This window comes from Strongylocentrotus purpuratus, unplaced genomic scaffold (assembly GCF_000002235.5).
Source record: "Strongylocentrotus purpuratus isolate Spur 01 unplaced genomic scaffold, Spur_5.0 spur5_scaffold_7, whole genome shotgun sequence".
Lineage (NCBI taxonomy): Eukaryota > Metazoa > Echinodermata > Echinoidea > Camarodonta > Strongylocentrotidae > Strongylocentrotus > Strongylocentrotus purpuratus.
The window spans coordinates 16037519-16053882 of NW_022145613.1; positions in this window are offsets into that span (position 1 = coordinate 16037519).

The window sequence follows — 16364 nt, forward strand, 5'->3', positions numbered from 1 at the left end:
TTTCTCTCCCCCTTTCATCCTCTCTCTCTCTCTCTCTCTCTAACTCAGTTATGTGATCTCCCAGTTTTTATAATATTCAATCCCTCTTACAGAGTTTGTATACAGCTCTTACATGATGATTAGTAAATTTGTTCAAACATTTGTTTGTTAAAATTGATGCTTTTTACTTTACCCATATTTATAACAAATGTCTTGAGTCTGACGTTATAAAGAGCAAGTACTAGTATCAGTGAACAGACTTTGAGCTGTAAAGTTATTAACCCTCATATGTACTATGATTCTACTTAAGTACCATTTTGTTGTATTTTCAATAATATCATACAATACTATAAAACGTTTTCCTATTTATCGTATTAAAAGTACATGTAATTACATTGTATGGTATTGATGCACAGAGTGAAATTTCTGTGCACTTCTCTTATCTTCTCTCTCATACCATGTTCTTTATTATCCCTTCTCTCTCTCTCTCTCTCTCTCTCTCTCTCTCTCTCTCTTCCTCTCTCCTCCTTCTCCCTTTTCTCCCCTTTCTCTCCCTTCCTCTCTCCACCTTCCTCCCCCTCCTCTCTATCATTTTCCCTTACTCCTATCTTTCTCTTTCTCTCCCTTTCTCAATTTTGAATATATACATAATAGGTGTAGCTGCAATAGAATGGCTGATTGTATTCAAGTATTATATTAATCATGGAAATAACACTTTGTAATTTTATATGGTGTATTATGTGATGTTGATAAAAAAAAATAAAGGAAAACTAAACCTTACCTGCTTTATAAGAGTGCCTTGGACCCTTATTGATTCATTAAGATGCAGTCAGATTGTTCAGATTGATTTTCCGGGTGAGTGCTAGAATCTATAGCGTCTATGTTTTTGTTTTTGTTATTTTTGTTATTTTTTTTATTGCTATATTTTTTTTTTGGGGGGTGGGGGTCAAATTTATTAGGGTAAATGGTCAATCAGCTGATTAGGTTACTGGTTTGCTGATCAATTTGAATGGTATATTAGTTAAATGGTTAGTTTATATTTAGATTTATTCATTCATAGTCCAATTGATATGTTGATAGCTGCTAGGTCAATAGGCCATTTTCGTAATGTAACCAAATTTATTTCTTAAGTCTTTACAAATACAAATTATTTCATTCCCCTGATAAGAATAATAGTATTTCAATAGTCAGAATGCAAACTGCATAAGTGTGGCTAGGTAGGTCAAGCCATAATGTTTGTCCAACCTGGCAACAACTTATGTATGCAGTTCGGATTCTGTCTATTTAAATACTATTATTCTTTTCAGGTGAGTGAAATAATATGTATTGAGGCACTTCACAAAGACTTATGCATTAAATTTGGTTACATTACGAAAATGGCCTATTGATTAATAATGTTATGCAACATTGATTTATAAAGTGAGTGATTGAGTGAGGTGATAGGTTATTTTGTAGTTTAATCAGTTGGCTGATTGGTTAATTAGGGAGTTTGGTTGTTGGTATGACTATTGTTCATTCAATTAGCAAAATAATTAGTAGGTTAGATGACATCTTGGCGATATTGATTGATCTATTGGTTGATTGTAGTGTTAGTGATTTGTTGATTTATTAATAGAAGGATCGGAAAGTTATAGGATAGGGTAATTGCTTGGTAGTGTATGATGGGTTAATTAATTGGTTAATCGTAGGTAAGGTAATTGGTTAGTTAAATAACAACCTCATTGGTATGTTAGATCTTAGTAGGTCCATGGTTAGATAAGATGTTTGTATATTTGAAGTGGTATCCGGAGTGGTATTTACTGTCTGGTTGGTTGATTGATAAATCAACTGATGTATTGGCGAGTAGGTAATTAATAATATTGATTGAATGATTTGCAGGTTTCGTCATGAATTGATAGGCTGATGATTATATCATTAGATTGGTAATTGATCAGTTAATCATTTTATACATTGAATGATAGATTGATGGATTGAATGAGTTTGTATACGTAAATGAATGATTAATTTAAAAGTAACAATAGTTGACCCGTTGAGGATTGTTTGTCTTGTACCAAGTGAATTAATGCGAGAGTTATTAATTCAATTATTGATAGCAATTCAAATCTCTGTCTGTCTCTTTATCTCTTTCTCTCTCTCTCTCTCTCTCTCTCTCTCTCTCTGTCAAGCACATCGAATTCCCAAAGCTATGGGAGATTGTTAACAATAACAGAGAGGTGTAAGATCACATCATTTATTCTCAGCTACTATGACTACTGACTAGGTCGTAAATAATCATATTTCACCTTTAAGGGTCATACAACGGTCATATCTCTTCACGAACAAAAGTATTCTGCCTCAATCAAGCGAGGCAGGACAGAATCACGTAATACAACGTTTCCTGATAATATCATCTGCATATATATGAGCTAGATTAGGATTTCTTCTTCCCCACCGTCATTATCAACCGTATACTAATAGACCCCTTATTTCCTGAGAGTTTTTTCAAGTCGCGCGTCTTCTAAAAATAGATTGCGGGGCTCTTTTCAATATTCCCCCGCATTGGCCCGCAAAGATAAAGCTTTCGTGACCCCGACATATTATACGGTGCTCCTATTCTCTCCCCGAATTTGTTGCAAAGCTCGAGACTTGTTAAAAATCTCACCGCAGATGGATGATAAAAAACTCATAAATTGCATCACGCTTTGATGCTAATATGCAATGCACGCGGTGATATCAAAATAATGGCATGGGTTTAATGTGGTGTCGGCAGAACTATTATGACGAAACAATCGATTTTGAAGTTGAATGCGTTCGTCGTCGTCAGCGAGGCTGATGGTAAGGCTGGAGAACAGTCACACCCAAACTTTTCATTGCAATTGATCCAGGGATTTACGGCATTCGCACTGGATCCAGAAAGTTTGATACGTATACTGAACATCAATCTATATTAGAGGTGCATTTTTGAGTTGGAGGAACTACGGGATCTAAAAAGGAGTCTTCTTGAAATAGGTAAATACTCGATCATTTAAATTTTATCGATTTCTTGCCACTTTTTATTTTATTTTATTTAATGATTTGTTAATATTGCAATGTATGTAGAATTTTAGTAGTACCTTAATTTCCTAGCTATCACAGTTTTAAATGGAATTTTGCAATCTTGTTTTGCTGGTTGACATTTGTTGCCTGACAACAATAACAACAACAAGAAAACAAGATCACTGAACAATAGCAACTAAAACAGTAACGAAAGTTTTTTTTACAAGTTGTTATTTACCCTTCTCAGTAGATCCACGATGGTTCTATTTTGATTAAACGCGGGTTAAGGGTGCGGCGGAATCATCGCAAGATAGGAAAGACTAATACACACGAGTGTCCCAGTGTGACGTAGAAAGTTTGCTGGGCCACAGGCGGGGGCGGGCGGCTAATGTTGTATGAATACGCCATTTAGATCCTTAGGTCCATATACTCATACCACTATAGTTCCACCGTCCCTCGGGGGGGGGGGGGGGGGCTTGCATTCTCTAGTCTGATGTATATTCAATATGTTATTGAAAGAGAAGCAAAAGAAGAAGGAGAGAGAGAGAGAGAGAGAGAGAGAGAGAGAGCACGCGCCTAAGACCCCTCCCCATAAAAATAATGTAAACATATTAATAGATAACTAAATGAATCTGATTGATAAATAAATAAATACGTTACAAAATAAAGAAATAAGTAAATAGATAAACAAATAAACAACTAAATAAATGAATACATAAAATAAAATAAAATCACAAACGAACTAAAACAAACAAAACAAAACATAACAAGCAATACATGTTACAATAAAACGTTGGATATTCTGTATACAAATATGAATGAATCATCATCCATAACCCTTCCCATGGCCTTTGGAGGAAATTGAAACAGTTGAAATCAAAAGGGGCACCAGTTGGCGACCCTGCCAAAACAACGCTTATATTAGTAATAAGTATACGACATCAAGCAGTAAATCTTATTTTGTCTGAAAATAATGAACCATTTCCTCTCGATAATATAGGGAATTTATACTCCGTATGGGACCTATATCAAGAAAGTGTACGCATGAATCGATAATTTTTGTTCAGGGGGGGGGGGGGGGTGAAATTCTCCCCAGACAGAGCTTCACAGCCCCGCGTACAATTTATTTCTGTGTCTTCAACCCTGGGGGCAGGGGGCCGGGGGGGGGGGGTACTCCATCTCAATCATACTAAGCTGGACACACTATCGCAGTAATGTTTTGAACCTCACCTATTTTATGTCTGGTTATATTTCTGGCACCCATTTATATTTATGTCAACATATATTTCGCTGTTTTGTTTTACAGCTGTTTCTGACCGGAAACCTAGAAATCAAATTATAATAAATGTTTTGTGGCTCAACCACTGCCAGATGTCGATTTTTTCTGTTCCCTATGTTGTTTAAAACGACTTTCAAGGTACACTTTAGAGATGCAACATTATCCAAAAGCGCCATTGCCTGTAAATAAGGAAAATTAACCAGAAAAAAACGGTAACAAAAACAAACAGAGAAAGGAAAATAAAGAGGAAAATATTTGCTCATGATAGTTATTTGTAATTTAATAGCAATAAAAACGATGCCTTATTTGTACAGGGTAGCCACATCAGTGTTAATACCGCTCTTCATGTGGGCCCTGCAATTACCCTAGCAACGGCCAAGTTCCGAATTTGCACGTGGGTAGAGAGGCTTTAATATATTTCAAATGGTGTACACCTTTAACATTTGACCTTAATTTTAATTCTGACCCTCATTTTGGCGTAGACAATGTTGCACGATGTCAAGGCAATATCAGGTGTTTCCCAAGAGTCATATTTCTAAATGTATGATCTGCCATATTAGTTCTTAATAACCAGTGGCGTCACTCTGAGTCGGTGGCACTTGCCCCCCCCCCCCCACCCCCACTTCTAATTGCATGGCGGAAAAGGAGAGAATGAAGATAGAGAGAGAGAGAGAGAGAGAGAGAGAGAGAGAGAGAGAGAGAGAGAGGGGGGATGATAAAGAAAGTGGGAGGCGAAAGGCAACTTGAAAGGAAGATGACCCCCTTTTACACTCTCCCCTGCCCCCCCCCCCCCCCCCCTCCCAAGGAAAGAATAAATAGACTCACACTAAGCCTGGGGTTCGAACATACATTTTGTGTATATCTATATAATTATGTGCACGATAGGAAGATTAAAATAAATGTAGTTGCCTGTTTACAAGATGAGTTAATATGTTGTCAAATTGAATAGAAGAAAATAAATGTTCAATTGAATTGAATTGAATCCAGGAGTGGCAGGGGAGGGGACCCAGTGGTGGGGGAGTCAGATTCCCTCACCCCTCCCCCAACCCACAAAGTCTGCATCATAACATAATAGATTGTGTTTGATGCACCCATTTCCGAACCAAAGATGAAACAACGTATACCTGTTAATACTTTTAACGACACATGTTTTATGGTTTATTATTGAAATGAAAGATAAATAGAATAAATCTGTTAGCAATTTCGTTTACGCAAAACCATGAACAACAGGGGCTGATCCGGGCAGGCGCGGATCCAGGGGGGGGGGCCGAGCGGGCCTTGGCCCCCCCCCCCCCGCAAAAAAAAAAAAAAAAAAAAAAAAAAGAGAGAGAGAGAGAAGGAAAGAAGTGAAAGGGAAAGAGGAGAGAAAGGGAAAAAGAAGAGGAAGAAGAAAAGAAAAGAGGGAAGAAGTAGATCGGGGGGGGGGGAGGCAAAAGGACTTGCCTCCCAGGCTGTTGCCCCCCCCCCCCCCCAATCAAAAAATAAAAGAGAAGCAAGGAAAGGGAAAGAAAAAAAGGAAAAGAGGAGATACAAGAAAGGAAAAAAGAGGAAGAAGAAAAGAAAAAAAAAGGGGATAACCACACAACAAATCGTCTTCTTTCTCTAATGATTTAATGAAACGTAAGCTTCCGCTTAGCGCGGGAGGAAGAAAACTCAATTCAGACGAGGATTATTTTTTGGGAACGGTACAGCAAATCGTCTTCTTTCTCTAATAATTTATTGAAATGTCAAAGCTTCCGCGTTTCGCGGAGGAGGGAGGGGGAAATCGCCCCTCCCTGCACCCACCCACCCACCCCCATTACGTCACTGCTGGTCACCATTACGAACCAATATTTGGCTCGCATAATTTCAAATTTTGCCCACCCCCCCCCCCCCCCCTAAGAAATCCTGGATCCGCGCCTGATGTATATATACAGCGGCAACAGTTTTAATATAAAATGTAAGTTCTTCTTACTTAAATCATTGGTCTGGAAACAATTATTTGCCCATTGTTGTGTATTGTATTACATTTTCACTGACAATGAATTCACATTGTAATGCAATTTTCAAGTTTCCCAGGCCTATTTAGGAGAACAGAAGATTGATATTGTTTAGTTGTACGATAACATCACTCAGTTTGATTTGATTTGATTGGAGATATATCTCATTAAAAAACAGAGTAAAGGCTATACAGTTTCAAACAAACCTACACCATTAAACTTCAAGCTCACTCACACATGATTTATTGCGACACTTTCAAGGCTACTTATTATTTCAAGTTCATGTATATACAAAGGGCAACAGCTTCAATATTAAACGTAATTAAATCAATGGTCTGGAAAATGTTAATGCCCATTGTTGTATATTATACAACATTTTCCATAACGATGAATATACATTGTATGATGCAATTTTCAGGAAAACCATACTTGTCATTACTGTTATATTTGTTATATGATACTAAAGCAAATCGTTTCGCTTATCGATAAGATAAATCAATGTGAAGTACGTGTCAAATAATGAAATCATTACGTGCTATTTTTAACCAGACTAGACATTTGAAACGCATAAAAAATGTATACACTATTGACAGCAAGCAAGTTTTTTAAACAAAGAATTCAGAAATTGAACAACATTGCACATTTTAGTCTACACGATATGCTCTACACCCTTAGTTGGACTGTAAACAGTTGTCTTCTTAAGTCTTCCATATAAATATAAATTTAAAGGAGGTCAATAATCATTACGAAAACACCACTTTCGTAAGGTTGACACATCAATATATATTGTGCACACATGTAACAATGTGATAATATTTTTTCTGGGGGGGGGGGGCGGGAGGAGGGCAATCCAAAAAGGGACTGATATGTGAACACTAATATTGATAGGTCGCTTCACAAAAGGGGCATACATAGTCCTTTTTTGTGGATAGTTTTTTGAGCAAAACACAAAATAGGTGGAAGGACGGGGTACACGTCTTTCTTCAATTTTCTGAGGGGGATCGTCCCCCATGGATAATTTGAAAAAGTGCACACCAACAAAATGTATAGCAAATACTGACTAAAGACTGCAACACGCTTTAAGGCTCTGGTGGGCCCAAGAGTACAGCGTTTAGACTAATAGAAATGCTAAAATCTTCTCGCTCGGTCGCTACGCTCCTTCGCATAATATCCTAAAAATATACAAGTAAATATTGAAGAAAATATGTATTCTGTTGGTATCACGTATGTACAAATTACACTGTATGTTAACAAGATTAAAAGTTATAGAAATAGATCAGTGTTCCAAAAATGAATATTCAGCTTCCTCTTTAAGAAGTCCCTTCCTGCTCAGTCAAACTAAAATTTACCTAGTAAATATTTACAACCCTTCGGACTGCACACTAGATATCGGCAAAGTAAAAGTGAAGCGTGAAAAAAATATATTGCTTGTTTTTATGCTGTAGTTTTGCTAAAGAATGTAATTTTGTAACACAACAAAACTTCAAAAACCTGTGAGGGGTTTACATATAAGACTTATCATACAGCTTTATGGGGGTAGTCCCTTCCGTCACCTCCGCCTCTTTCACTGGCGTACTGATGGGGGGGGGGGGGCAGTAACCCCCCCCCCCCCCAATACAATTTAAAGGTAAAGACCAGTAATGGTCATGCGATTGCATTGTGAAAGAAACGTTGTGGAATCGATCAGAAAAGGTAGATCATCTAGCATCTAGCATCTGCAAGGTTCTGGAATCATCAAAATGATAAGAAATTTGGCTCATTCTTCGTAAAGTTACAAGCACTATACACAGAAAGATGTATATGGGACTACCCTATCTCTCTCACCAGACCATGAGAGAAATAAATTTACCAAATATATGAATTAGTAGGCGGTTTCCCGGCAAATTTTTTATCATCATGTATTAGTCAAAACATATTCTTTCACATGATTGGTAATGAGAGCTTCCATTTCATTTTTTGAAATTGGGGCGTTGCCAATACTGGTCTTTACCTTTAAACATGGGTTATTTTTAATTTGATACCAGTGATTTACAAGTATTGCTAAAAATGGCAGTATTTTTCCATGAGCTCCCGGGGGCTCTACCCCCTGGAACCCACCAAGGGCCCTAAGGCGGGCCCTGTTTGCTCATCTGGCCGTAATTAAATGCCTAAAGTCCTTGAGCTTTCGGGGGCTCTGCCCTTTGGACCCAACCAAGGGGCCTAAGGCGGGTCCCTAGATGCGTAATTTGGTGCCTAAAAGCCCTTCCGTTATGTATTTCTTATGTATTTCTTTGTCTTTCTTTCTCCATATCCTCTGCACTCTCCTTATGTATTTTTTTTGTTTTCCCTTTTCTATTACCTTCTCTTCCCTGGGTATACGTGCTTGCACATGAACTATATATGGCTAAACAGTTTAAAAAAAAAAATATGCGCGAACGGTCAAGGAGTAAGAAGAAGGCAAAAAGAGAACAAAGACGGCATCCATGGAAGCCATGTGAGAGTGTCCACTTTTTTCGCTTTTACTTTCACCCTTGCATTCTTTCCTGAATCAGAGTTTCTCACACCTCGTAGACTCGTGCAGGTTATGATCTTGTGTGTGTGTGTGTGTGTGTGTGTGTGTGTGTGTGTGTGTGTGTGCGTGTGTGTGCGTGTGTTTGTGTGTGTTCGTGTAACGAAATAACGTATACAATAGCTTGGCAATTCTCATGGTTATGAGATACAATGTGAAAGGAATTGAGAGAATAATGGTCGCGTAGCTTAAATCAAAGTTCCCCATTGCAGTCCTCTCTTTTTGGATATTTTTGCATTTTGTTTTTGTAAGAGGTGTAGCGCCAGAAGAAAGAAGAGGAAGAAGAAAAGAAACGGGTAAAGAAGGAGATCGGGGGGGGGGGGGGCGAAAGGGCCTTGCCTCCCAGGCTGTTGCCCCCCCCCCCCCCTCTAATAAAAAAAAAAAGAGAAAAGGAAGGAAAGGGAAAGGGTAAGAGGAGATAAAGGGAAGGAAAAAGAAGAAAAGAAAAGAAAGGGGATATCATTTGCAATTTTCCCCCGTGGATCGAGGAGGGGCAAAAGGCCCTTACCTCCCCCGCCCCCGCTATAACAAAGAGAGAAAAAGAAAAAGGGAAAGAGGAGAGCTAAAAGGGAACAAAAAAGAGGAAGAAGAAAAGAAAAGGGTGAAAAGAACGTGAGATCAGTTCCGGTTAATCCCGCCAACAACGTGTGGATCGGGGTGGGGACCGAAAGGCCCTTGCCCCCCACCCCCCCCCCCCTCGGCAAACCTTAAGGAGGAGAGAAAGGGAAAGAATAAAAAAGAGAAAGAAGAAAAGGGGGGCACTGGCGTACTGATAGGGGGGGGGGGGCTTGGGGGAATTCAAATTCAAACGTGGTTAATTTCTAATTCCATAACGGTGGCTTACAAATAATGCTGAATTCTTTCCGAGATTTTTCCTCAGTTTTTAGTAAATTATACTTTTGTATGCGTTTGTTGGAAAATGACAAGTTCCTAAATTTACAGCCAGGCAAGAAATATGATTCTTGAGAAAAGTTAGGGCCCGGGGATCGGCTGGAATCGCAAGCCTCGAGCTCCCCCCCCCCCCCCCCCTCCCCTCCACTTTTTTTTGAAAAGGTATAGTAAAGAGAAATAGAAATAAAGAGAGAAAGAATAGTTAACTAGCTGCTCATCTGACCGAAATTAAACGCCTAAAAACCCCTGAGCTTCCGGGGTTCCGTCCCTTGCACCCCGCCTAGGGCCCTAGACTCCCCTGGATGCTAATCTGACGGAAATGTAATGCCTAAAACCCCTGTTTTCTGGGGGCTTCGCCCGCTGGACCTCACGCCAATTAGTGTCCTGCCAGTGTCACAAATAAGGTATAAAAATATGTTCATCTGACCGTAATCAAATGCCTAAAACCCCTGAGCTTCTCGGGTCGGACAAGGTATCAAAATTTGTTTATCTGACCGCAGGCGCGTAGCCAGGGGGGGGGGTAGAAAAAAATAGAGAGGAGAGGAAAGGAAGAGGACGTAGGGAGAAAAAGTAGCAGACAAAAAACATCTTTGAAATTCAGACAAGAATTAAGAGTATAGAGAACGGTACAACGATTCGTCTTCTATCTCTAATAATTTAATGAATCGTCAAAGCGTCCGCGCTTCGCGGAGGGGGGGGGGGACTGAATTAAGACAAGGATTAAGAGTATAGAGAACGGTACAACGAATCGTCTTCTATCTTTAATAATTTAATGAAACGTCAAAGCTTCCGCGCTTCGCGGAGGGGGGGTTGAATTAAGACAAGGATTAAGAGTCGAGAACGATTCAACGAATCGCTTTCTTTCTCCAATGATTTAATGAAACGTAAAAGCTTCCGCGCTTCGCGCGAGACGGGGGGGGGGGGGGGGGGGGGGAGGGGGGCTGAATTAAGACAAGGATTAAGAGTCGAGAACGGTACAACGAATCGTTTTCTTTCGTCAATGATTTAATGAAACGTAAAAGTTTCCGCGCTTCACGCGGGAGGGGAAAATTGCATTCAAACGAGGATAATTTTCGAGAGAACGCTATAACGAATCGTCTTCTTTCAATAATAGTTTAATGAAACGTCAAAGCTTCCGCGCTGCGCGGAGGGGGGGGGGGGGTGAATTAAGAGAAGGATTAAGAGTCGAGAACGGTACAACGACTTGTCTTCTTTCTCTAATACTTTAATGAAACGTCATATATAGCTTCCGCGCTTTGCAGAGGAGGGAGGGGGGAAACTCACCCCTCCCTACATCCCCCTGCATTACGTCACTGCTGGTCACCATTACGTACCAATATTTGGCTCGCATAATTTCAAATTTGGGCCCCCCCCCCCTAAGAAATCCTGGATCCGCGCCTGGATCCGGGAGTCTGCAAAAAAGACGGGATATAGTTTTGAAAATGTACTAACAAGCGTTAGCCCCCCCCCCCCCCAACAAAAAATGATGGTCTCTGTTTACTTTGAATTTAATATGGGAGGGGTACAACAATTTTGTACTATGTACTTATATAGTGTACTAAGATTTTGTATTTTTTTTTTTAATTTTCAATCATATCTTCTGTATGCATCAAATTAATATATCTTCAACTATAGTGTACATTTTGATCGTATACTCTAAGTAAGAAATTAACTGTTGTATATTGAATACGATCGCAAACACTCTCGAGAAATCAGCTGAAGGGCAATTATAATACCCTGATAATTATTATAGTATGTAATGTCATGATCCCAACGAAAACCAGTATTTATTTGCTGATTGGGCTACCCTTCTTTTTAAATATGTGTAATAAAAAAATAAAAAAAATAAAATGTTCGCACATTGCTAAAGGTGATGGACAAGGTAATTGCAATTTTCTGACGGTTGATTTTTTTCTCGAAAGTCCTTATACCATCTTCAAGTTGCTATCGGTTCTTTATAAAACTGACATTTATTTTTAGATCGAGGGCATATTATGACTGCTTGAATACTGGATGAATAGCTTGATGTTGATTGATCCGGAAATACTTCGTTTCTTCCCAAAATATATGAGCGCTGTATTTAGAGCGATTATCAGATTATCACCAAGTTTTTAGTTGTTATCATGATTAGCTTGACATGCAGTAGCAATTCGAAATATCTTTTCTCTCTCTCTCTCTCTTTTTAATTGTTAGAGGGGTGTCCCTGATATATTTCCTGTCCGGAATGCCTTTGAATTTAAAAATGAGTCTTAAAATCTTGATTTATAATATTGTGTAAACCGCCAAAAAAAATTATCGTCTCGAAAATGAAACTGCAAAAAATTAACAATCTGACGAGGCAGTATTGTCAATATGTCAAAATGGTCTTAAAACCAAATCTAAGCATATCAAATCGATATCTTGACAAGAGTGACAAATATGCACAATTTATACAACAAATTTCATACTTCTAATCAGGACACAAGAATGGGCTGTTTTTATCATTTATTTGGTATTTATTCATTTTCATCATCTAGGATAGTGAGCTATACCGGTCAGATTTCTTTAGGTTTTATTACTAATCCTGTGTGGGGTGCATGGTGATTGACAGTTGATCTGCTGATGTTACTTGATTATAATAGTTCAAGTCACTTTTGCTTCATTTCCCTGGTGGGGGTACGAAAATACCCATCATACTTTACCCCCCCCCCCCTCCCCCTACCCAAGAAGAAAAAAAAGAGGAAAACAAAACTTTAGTTCCGTTAAATCACACACATTTTATGTAGATAATTTATTAAGCTTGAACTTGCATTGTGCTATATATGATTTTATTATTCATGCATTCATTTATTTGGAAAGCTTGACCTTGTAACCCTTTCCATGACTACCCTTGGTTTCTTTTATATTCTCCTGCCGATAACTGTCAGTATAATGTGTATTTTACAGTTAATCCAAACTAAATATTTAACATGCCCCGACCTTGTATATTTCTAAAAAGCATATTTTGAATCTAAAAGTTTGCATGTCTGATTTTATTTTTAAATATGATTTGAAGCAATATTTTGAAGTTGGGGTAAATATCAAAGCGCTTTGAAGATCAAGCCAGTAGGTCTATCATTTTGATTCAGGGAAGTGCTCAAAGGTGTAAATAATTATGTGGGACATAGGGGGCACGTGCCCCTCCCGCCCTAAGACTATGGAACGAAGATGTAAGGGGAGAAAAAAAAAAGAATTGGAGAGAGGTAAAGTAACAAGAAGATGACACAACCCCAATCCCATACTCATACTAGATGACCTTGCTCTCACCCCCTCCCCCTCCCCCTCCCTCCTCCCCTCCCTCCCCTCCCAACCCCCCCCCCCCCTCTCTCTTTTCTCTCTCTGTCTCTCTCTCTTGTTTTTTTCGTATTGCTTATTAATGTGATTTATCGGTATGACAATCGATTGTATAATTGTCTTATTTATTTGATCTTTAAAGCAATCGTTTTTGTTTTATTTCATGAAGACGAGTCATAACTGGGTCCCAAATTGTGGTTATATAATTATATAGATATAAATGATGTGTATATATATATATATATATATATATATATATATATATATATATATATATATACATATATACACCTGGGTTAGTTATGCGAGGGAAAAATATCCAAGGGAGCTATATATAGTTGTCCTGATCTAGTTGTCCCCGGGAGGTAGTTGTCCTAGGGATTGAGTAAAAGCCGGAGTAAAAGCCTAAAGAGGTAGTTGCCCCATCAAGTAGGGTAGTTTTCTGACACAAAATACACGAAATAAACGATGAAAATCGGACACCGTATTGTTATGCTTTTGCAAGTAAAATTTAAATGCGTTGTGCCCACAACAAGAATAGGAATATCGGAAGTAGGGATGTAGACAGTGTACCTCAATAAAATACCATCTACACACGTGCACTGAGATAGAATTCTGCTATCCGGCCACATGTGTACATGTATATCCATATGCTAATGTTTTGAATTAACAACATGGCGCGGTAATCAAATCTTCATGTTATCAATTACTGAGGTCACCCGAGTATAAATGAATGAATCACGGAAGAGCGCTGGATTCTTTCCCCTTTCTTTTCTTTCGGGTCAACCGGAGAAATGTTCACCCCTTTACGAGGTTATATGTCACCCTCACTCAGTCAGGGGACATATGGGGCTACAAATCACAATTCAATTTTCGTAACTTTACCTTCCCATCAAGGAGAGGCTAGGGGTGTTGTTGGTGTTGTTGTGGGGTTTTAGGCTGTAGAAAAGGAGGATGGGGTGAAATGAATAAATATGGTTTCGTCATCAGTTGACAGTCTGCGTTGTCCGGCAAAGGAGGTTCACCGTCTGCTTACTCAATTAAGAATTTCAAAATGATACCTCCGCTTGTAGTAAGTAGTGCATGGTAAAAATGGCCTGCATGTCTGAATCACAATTATGACCACTTTCGTATTATGTTTATTATTTTTGAAAGAATTTCACATCAGATAAGAAATTAAGATTATATGTTTTCGTAGGAAAGAAAGACAAAAAAATGAAGACAAAATTCTGTTACGTTATTTAAAATAGTCATCAGTGATCACACACCTGTTGCGAGGGACATTTTGGTTGTGTTCACACAAATGATCTATACCAGAGAGGTGAAAATATGAACATATGCAACTCGCGGAGTCAAATCAAAAGCCCGTTCTAAACCTCGATCAGAGCGCGGTTTGTTACCGTAAGTCAAACACCGTGAATGTTTGGGGAGAGGGGGATGAGAGAGATGACATGACTGGATCACAAACTTGCTACTAAATTGAAGCCTGGCTGAAAGGGACGCGAGCGGCCGACTTATTATTTATTCGGCTGAATCATCGTATAAACAGCAGCTAGTTTCTGTCCACGTTTGTGTGTTTTATGCAGGAAACGGGGTTATTTCGTCGATCGTATTGGAGAGACAGTCGACAGCCATGTCGACTGCTGTCTGAGTTCGCCAACACGTATAGACACATGAAATTTATACATCAGCGCTGTTCAAATTATTAATTGTGTCTCGGTCGATCTCGATCCCATCTGCAGTTTGGCGAAGTCCTGCATGTTCGTGAAAACTCTGAACAGGCGTCAATCGAAGAGGAACTTGGAGGGCGCACTATGGTGATGACAAAATGACCACCCAAGTGACCGGCATCTTGACATCTTTTGAAGGCCAGGTACAGGAATCATTCACTTTGATCTTCACAATCATTATTTTGAAGTTTTGACGAATTCATAATGTGTTACCCCGATTGGAGCTGTTTACATTCCATCTTTAGGTTGCACACCGAACCGTCTGCAATCGCAATTCATATTTTCTGGCGCGCGAAACAACATTATTTGGAGGTGAAAAGCTGAAAACAATTGCAGACTCGAGTATGCATGGGTAGACCTAAGAAAGCAAAGTGTCATCCCCGTGCAATATCCTTGCTTACGTATCTCCGAATATTTAGTACTCGGAATAGTGATGAAAGCGGCAATCTCAACAATTCAGGAAATGACCGAAAAACATGCAATTGTTGCGATGTTCATTTGGCAAGAGAGCGTGGTCCTACGAGACTCTACTGCAAACCCCTTGCTTAGGGGTATCTCAGATGGATCCAATTAATACTCGGAATTGTGCAATGAATGTAGAAATCTGATGTGACTTACTTTGATTTGAGAGAGGAAAATGAAATGAACTTTTTTACCCTTGATTATGACAGATTTTTTTTTTTTTTTAATTAAAGCAGAAAAATAATATAAACAGGATGGCGAAAGTTTGAAATATATCGGACCAATAATGAGAAAATTATGAATGTTTGAAATCTCAGATCACTAATTGGTCAGTGGATTGTAACGTAGTTGCGGATAACTCTCCCATTTGTGTCTTTCTCATAAGTGCCTTCTCTTAAAAATCATCTTTGTTTGATCAAAATCGGTTCAGAAACGGCTGAAATATAACGATTTCTAATACTTGTGTACCACCACAAATATTAGATATTTTGAAAAAACCGTTGAAAAAACGAAATAACGCCTTTTACATCGTATTTCAGTCAATGCCGATGTTGGCTTTTTTGTTGGCTTTTTCGTGATGCTTATATTACCCACAATTAGCCGGCTCGTGTATTGTTATTTTTAATTGAATAATTCATTAATGGTCACCGGGTTTTTTTTTAAACTGGAGCTGAATTGGTATGATCGTATTGGCTAAATTTCACACATTTTGGGGTCTAACATTACCTTCATAGCAATTTTTGGTTGTAAAAGGGCACTATAAATGTCATAGATAAGAATAAGAGCAATAACCATGCACTTTGAAGGCATTGTGCGGTCTGAAAACAGAACTCAACTATCCCTTTAACTTTTACACCTTCCCAATCACATGTTGATTCATCACCACACAAATGACATTGAAATGTGTCAATTCCATTATGATTATGATCGTTAATAATGAAATCAATCATTAGGCGGTGTCACACACAAAAAATCCCTTAACAAAATTCCTTGAAATTCCTTTCAAGGGAGAATTTGTTTGCTTCGTTTGTGGATTTTTGAAGGGATAATTGATGACAGACAGCAATTAAGAGGATAACTAAAATCCGGATAACTAAAATCCGGATTTTTGCCTCTGTGTGACGACGCCTATAATGATGCCTGCTATGCTTTCGTAGTTACAGGGTATT